The sequence below is a fragment of the Piliocolobus tephrosceles genome, chromosome 1 (genome assembly GCF_002776525.5).
Source record: "Piliocolobus tephrosceles isolate RC106 chromosome 1, ASM277652v3, whole genome shotgun sequence".
NCBI classification, from domain to species: Eukaryota; Metazoa; Chordata; class Mammalia; order Primates; family Cercopithecidae; genus Piliocolobus; species Piliocolobus tephrosceles.
The window spans coordinates 571,493-577,911 of NC_045434.1; the positions used below are offsets into that span (position 1 = coordinate 571,493).

General features: G+C 49.9%; 1 protein-coding gene across 2 annotated transcripts in view; it reads left to right on the forward strand.

Annotated features, from left to right (window-relative positions):
* The first annotated feature begins 706 nt into the window (after positions 1 to 706).
* The window catches only part of PGBD2 (piggyBac transposable element derived 2), a 24,359-nt gene continuing 18,646 nt past the window's right edge, over positions 707 to 6,419 (forward strand). Inside the window, exon 1 of one of the 2 annotated variants that reach the window (XM_023196575.1) lies at positions 707 to 852. The gene's annotated coding sequence lies outside the window, so the exon portion shown is untranslated. The remainder of the gene's footprint in view (positions 853 to 6,419) is intronic. The other variant, XM_023196577.2, reaches the window with a different exon arrangement.

Below are 6,419 nucleotides of genomic sequence, written 5' to 3' on the forward strand. Positions count from 1 at the left end.
TGGAGAGTGTGGTGTGCTACTGGCACTTAGTTGCTAGGGGTGCTCAATATCCTACAATTAGGGTTATTTTTACGAAGTAAAACTATAGGTAGGTAAGGTAGCCAGATGAAATACAGGGATCTCCAGTTAAATGTGAATCTTAGATGAACAACATTGTTACCTGAAACTCAAATTTAACTGTATTTTATCCGTGACCCTGCCTCCTGTAATGCACAGGACAGCCTCCTTCCCTCTCAACAAAGAATTATCCAGGCCCCAAATGTCAAGAGTGGAGGCTGAGAAACCTGCCATACAGCAGTGGTTCTCAAGCCCTAGTTTGTACCACAGCTACCTTCAGGGTTGGTAAGGCCGATTACAGGGCACACCCTCAGATTTCTGATTCAGTAGGCCTGGAGTGGGGTCCCAAGAGTTGCATTTCCATCAGTTTCCCAGGTGAAGCTGCTGTTAGATTGGGGCCACATTTGAGAACCACTACCCTAGAAAGTCCCCATGCTCTCCTGATTAGAAGCGAGGAAAGTTTCCAAGGGAGGACGGGGGTGGCAGGATAAGGGAGAGTGGCGGGAAGAGCCGGCCCGCTGGGGTGGGAGACGTTATTTCAGCCGTTCTGGCCTCGCAGGCGTTTTCGGGATCCCTCTAGGCGCCGCGGAGGTCCCGGAGTCTCGATGGTTGCTCGGGCCGGGGCGTGGCCTGGTTCGGGGGCGTGGCGTGGAAGGCGGGCCGAGGTGCGGCGAGCGCTCTCGTGCCGGACGTTGCGCGGCCGCGACGCCCGACGCCAACGCAAGCGCAGCGCTCCGGTTCGGCGCGGCTCACGGTCCAGTTCGGGCTCGCGAGGCTCCGTCTGGGCCAGGGCAGGTAGGCATCATTGTGCGCCGCAGGCAGGGCTTAGCTTGAGTGCAGGAGCGGTTGGCCTTGATGTTGCGTTTTCTCAACGGCGTCCGAGGAGTTCGTCCTCACTGCTCCGCGTCCACGGTGGGCTGGCGGGACCAGGACAGGAACAATGGGATTCCGAGGGCCGCAAGGGGGCGCTTCCTCTGCGGGTTGGGGTGCGAGGCCGAGGCCGGGCCCTGCTGAGCGGGAGGCGGAGCAGGAGGCGGAGCGGGGTGGGTGGGGACCAGGGCGGGGTCGGGCTAAAGAGGGATGGACTAAGGGCACGGTGGGAGGGACCAGGTCAGGCGGGGGGGGGGGGGGGGGGCCTAAGGGGGCGGGCGGCCTGAGGCTGGCGGCCGAGCTGCGAATGCCGCGTCAGGTACCCGGGCGGGGCGGCTCCGCGCTGGGGCGCGCTGGGGGCGGGTCGTTCTTAACTTTGCGTCCCCCTGGGAAGCCGCTGAGGTTTCTGAGGGTCTTTGCCCTTCTTTCTCTTTTGCTATTGAGATGAAGAGAAGGGAGGAAGTTCCTCTAGTATCCCACAAAAGCCCTTCCGAGCTGTTAGGCTCCTGGCTCAGCTTTGGGGTGCTGATCTATAAAATGTCTTTTGAATAATGTTTATCTTGAATTAATTTCAGAATTTCAGAATATTACAAAACAAACAAAAATTCCCATGTACGGTTCGCCCAGATTTCCTAGGGGTTAACATCTTATTTTACAGAACAGTCAACAAAACCAGGATATTAACACCTACAGGCCTTATTCAAATTTCTCTACTCTCACCTATTTCCGTTTTGTAATTTAGGCGCTAAGACAGCATTGGGTTGTCCTGTCTTTCCTTGGAGAAATTTACATTTTAAACAGCAGCTCTCCCGCCTCCCAACCCCCTAGGGCCCTGTAGAGTGGCCTGGGGAGCTCCACGTCTCACACCGAGGTGCTTTTTCTTGCCGAGTGCCTGGATCAGTTTAGTTGAGAATGCCCAGTCGGACCTCTGGGCAGCTCGTGACCACTTCCTCCTCCCAGTGCTGCTTGTTCCTCCTCCCAGTGCTGCTGGGCTTGGTGAGTGGCACCTCTGTGCACCAGCCATAGGGTGCCAGAATCTAGGAGGCTTCCCTGATCAGCTTTCTCCCCTGCCCTACCCCCTCAACCAATTATCCAGACTTGATGGTTTCACATTTTGAGTCCTCCTTAGGTGTGTCCATTTCTCTCCATAGGCCTCACCCTTTTGCCGTAACCTTTTTGTCCATCTTCCTTCATCGGCGTTGGGGCCTGCATACTCAATTGTCCAGACTGCAGCCAGAATAAGCTTGTTAACATACACCCTTCATTCTGTTATGCTCTGCCTGAAATTTTTTTTTTTTTTAAACTTCCCACTGCTCTGATACAGGCCGCCTTAACAGGGCCTTCGAGTCTCTGCAGGGCTGGTCCAGCCTCTCCTACCCTGTCTCCCGCAGATTCCCTACCCTGGCGGGACTGCTTTGCTTCTCCTGTGCTGTGCCTTTTGCCTGGGGTGCTATTCCCTGCCTGCTGAGGGAGTTGTTACTGTTTCTGCAGCTCTCCTTTAGGTTATCTTTTCCTCAGGGAGGTATTCTCTGACCTCCCTGACTAGGTCAGTTTCCGTTTTATGGGTTCTGATCAACACCTCCTTTCCTTCTTAGCCCTGTCATAATTACAATTTTATGCATACATGCCTGGCACCCAGTTTACACTTCAGATGTTTGCCAAACGAATGAAAAGGTGATAGTGTGGCTGCCTAACAGCCTCTGTCTAGACATTATTCCCTTTGTGAGTTTGCTTAGTATGTGGGGGCACTGGCTACCGATGTCCCCTTCCTCTGTTGGTCGTCTCAGGCAGGGCAAGAAAGATGTAGGAGCCACATGTGAGGGGATGGAGGGCCTGGGGAGCACAGTCTGCAGACTCCTGAAAGGTAGAATTGGGGAGCACAGTCTGCAGACTCCTGAAAGGTAGAATGGGTCTTTGCTGAGCTTCTTAGCTATGTATTCCCCTCTGTCCTGGTTGAGTCCACTGTAATTTATTAGACTCCTCACTGACATATTTCCTATGCATGGTTTCAGAGACTCTTTTAGGAGTATATTTTAGTTAGGGTCAAGCATATATCAAGAGCTTCTGGTTCTTTTCTAAATAGTTGTCTCAAAGCCAGATAGTAAAGATGAAAATGAAAAGTCTGCGGCAGGTTGACATGGATAGGGTGCCCTGGAATGTGGCCATGTGGCTCTGTGGCATGATTAGTTTGGTTCAGCAAGCATTTATTGAGGGCCTGCTGCATGCCAGATGCCATGTTGCCTTCTTGGGATACAGAGGTGGGGTCGACCTGAAGATGGATTATTTTTTTTTTTTGAGATGGAGTCTTGCTTTGTCGCCCAGGCTGGAGTGCCGTGGCCGGATCTCAGCTCACTGCAACCTCTGCCTCCCGGGTTCTCGCCATTCTCCCGCCTCAGCCTCCTGAGTAGCTGGGACCACAGGCACCCGCCACCTCGCCTGGCTAGTTTTTTGTATTTTTTAGTAGAGACGGGGTTTCACCACGTTAGCCAGGATGGTCTCGATCTCCTGACCTCGTGATCCGCCCGTCTCGGTCTCCCAAAGTGCTGGGATTACAGGCTTGAGCCACTGCGCCCGGCCCTGAAGATGGATTATTAATTTCAGTCTATTGTGGTGAAAGCTGTGATAAGAGAAGACTTGATTGGAAGCCTGATGGATGAGAAGGACATTGCAGGGGATCCCATAGGCAGGGAATAGCACCCCAGGCAAAAGGTACAGCACTGAAGAAGAAAGCAGTCAGGCCAGAGTAGGAGCCTGAGGAAGACAGGATACAAGGAGAGACTGGACCAGCCCTCAGGAGTGGTCTGAACCTACAGGTGGAACTGGGTGGGGATAAGGCTAGGGACCGGGCTGTGAATGACTTTGATTTTATTTCAGAGCTTGGTTGGATTGTGACCCAGAGCAAGCTCTTGGTAAGCTGTGAAGATGGGCTCATGCCCTAATGGCTGGAGGCTGTAGCAAGTGGATGGGGCCAGCCTAAGGCACAGTGGAGGAAAAGGTGGTAAACTGCTGAGAGGTGGAGCAACTGTGAAATGGTAACAAGTCAGGCTTCCTGACCCAAACCTGGCTGGACCTGGGGAAGAAGTCAGACTGTTTGAGTTTTATCAGTCATACTGATGCATCCCTTAATGAAACATAATTTCTGCAGCAAAATGTGTGGATATTTATAGTGACAGAATTAGACATTATGAAGAGCCTCAGGTCAGTCCAGGTTTTGCTGCCAAAGAGTTTGTTGCAAAGTTTTGAAAGAAAGTTCAGTTTTTAAAGCATATTTGGCTTTTGGAATTGCAGGTGAGGGGTTGTGGACCTGAAATTGTAGTTAACACTTGGGAAGCCAGGCCTGTTGTGTCTGCTTTACACACATTGACTCTTATTACTTTTACAATGCAATGAAGGTAGATACCATGATGATCCCATTTTACAGGTGAAAGACGAGGGCACCAGGAAGTCTCTTTGGTAAGTGACTTTCCAAAATCACACAGCTTGTCACTGGTGGCTCCATATTACACATTTTTCCTGGGCTACAGACTTGTGAAAGGGGGTCGGGAGAGATTGAGGGACTGAGGTCTTTCTTTCGCATCTGCCTGCAGCAAGCCTGCCTTAGTGCCAAGAAGGTCAGAGCAGAAGGGGAGCTGGAGCCCCACAGACATCACAGTCACACACTTGGATTTACTGAAGGCCCATGGGGACTCATGTCCGTGATTACTGGAGCTTATGATCTAATCAGGTGATGAGCTTTTCTCACAAGCCATAGAGGAATTTAAGTGTGATGTCATGTGGACCAGAGATGGTCAGAGGCCCTGTGTATGGATAAGTTGGGATGTGGGCTGGCTGGGCTTTGAAGAAATTCAGGTAAACCATTTTATAAGGATTTTATGAAGAGATTCTTCATAAGGGACACAGACTGTTACATGGGGAGATGACCTGACTTTCTTCTAGCCGTGTAAGATGTGTGTGTTCTGGAACATCACAGATGAACATCTTTTGCTTGCGACTCCCTCATCACTGCAGAGCAGCATTCCCATCAGGCACTGACTGGGTCAGCTGGAGAGTATTTCTTCAGGTGTTTCTTTGCAAGTGCCCCCGTGCCTGTGTGTGTTTGTGTGAGTGTGTATAATATACATACCAAAATATATAAAATGCACAGGAACAGTTTAAAGAATAATGAACAACTCTGAATATCCTACTCAGTTTAAGAAATTGAACCTTGGCTGGGCGCGGTGGCTTAAGCCTGTAATCCCAGCACTTTGGGAGGCCGAGACCGGCGGATCACGAGGTCAGGAGATCGGGACCATCCTGGCTAACACGGTGAAACCCCGTCTCTACTAAAAAATACAAAAAACTAGCCAGGCGAGGTGGCAGGCACCTGTAGTCCCAGCTACTGGGGAGGCTGAGGCAGGAGAATGGCGTAAACCGGTGAGGCAGAGCTTGCAGTGAGCCGAGATCACGCCACTGCACTCCAGCCTGGGCGACAGAGCGAGACTCCGTCTCAAAAAAAAAAAAAAAAAGAAATTGAACCTTATGAAAACTTTATTTTTTATTTCCATAAGTTTTTGAGGAACAGGTGGTATTTGGTTACATGATTTTTTTTTTTTTTTTTTTTTTTTTTGGGGGATCGGGACTCTCTCTGTTGCCCAGGCTGGAGTGCAATAGCACGATCTCGGCTCACTGCAAGCTCCGCCTCCCAGGTTCCCGCCATTCTCCTGCCTCAGCCTCCCAAGTAGCTGGGACTACAGGCGCCGCCACACACCCGGCTAATTTTTCATATTTTTAGTAGAGATCCATGTTAGCCAGGATGGTCTAGATCTGACCTCATGATCCGCCTGCCTCGACCTCCCAAAGTGCGGGATTACAGGCGTGAGCCACCGCGCCCGGCCATGAGTAAGTTTTTTAGTTGTGATTTGTGAGATTTTGGTGCACCCGTCACCCAAGCGTTATATACTGAACCCAATTTATAGCCATGCCCTTCTCATCCTTTCCTCTGGAGTCACCAACGTCCATTGTATCATTCTTTACCTTTGCATGCTTTTAGCTTAGCTCCCACTTATGAGTGAGAACATATGATGTTTGGTTTTCCATTCCTGAGTTACTTCACTTAGAATAATGGTTTTCATTTCCATCCAAGTTGCTGTGAATGCCATTAATTCATTCTTTTATGACTGAGTAGTATTCTGTCTTATGTATATACCACAGTTTCTTTATCCACTCATTGATTGATTGGCATTTGGGATGGTTCCATGTTTTTGAATTGTGCTGCTATAAACATGTGCGTGCGAGTATCTTTTCTCATATAATGACTTCTTTCCTCTGAGTAGATAAACATGCGCGTGCAAGTATCTTTTCTCATATAATAACTTCTTTTCCTCTGAGTAGATAAACATGCGCGTGCGAGTATCTTTTCTCATATAATAACTTCTTTTCCTCTGAGTAGATAAACATGCGCGTGCGAGTATCTTTTCTCATATAATAACTTCTTTTCCTCTGAGTAGATAAAC